The sequence below is a fragment of the Pseudonaja textilis genome, chromosome 5, assembly GCF_049901715.1.
Source record: "Pseudonaja textilis isolate UNSWEBS1 chromosome 5, rPseTex1.2, whole genome shotgun sequence".
Taxonomy (NCBI): domain Eukaryota; kingdom Metazoa; phylum Chordata; class Lepidosauria; order Squamata; family Elapidae; genus Pseudonaja; species Pseudonaja textilis.
In genome coordinates, this window is record NC_141994.1 from 54,084,974 (window position 1) to 54,085,512 (window position 539).

A 539-nucleotide genomic window follows, 5' to 3' on the forward strand; every position below is an offset into this window, starting at 1 on the left:
TCTGACAGCAAATAAATACATCGCCTAGAACTGCATTATTATTAAAGTTCACATTGCATTATTTTTAAGATCACAATATAATATAAATTTCAGCTCTTTTAACTGCATATTTTCCTACTGATCCATTTGTATATTACAACTAAAATTTTTGGCCCATTTTATCATACATTCTTTAAGCTGTTCTTCCTCTGTTTAAAATATCAACAAAAGTTTTAAAAAAATAGCAATTACATGTTCATTATAGGTGCATATTGTACTTCAAACTATGACTTATTTGTTCCATAAGTTTTTTTATCTATTTTGACTGATTTTGTTAACTGTAAATAGGAAGGCAATTGACAACTGTATGCTTCTGCTAAATCTCTTGATTTAATATTATATTCCCCTTAAGGGTTTTCCAATAATTCCTGCTGTTTGCCTGCTGCTTCTCTTCTAAGAAATGTTTGTTATGCTGAGATCCACAGAAGTGGTTTCAGGCACCACCTGGGTTTATAACTATTCCATATTCTCAATCAACTTTAATTTAAAGTTTATATTAT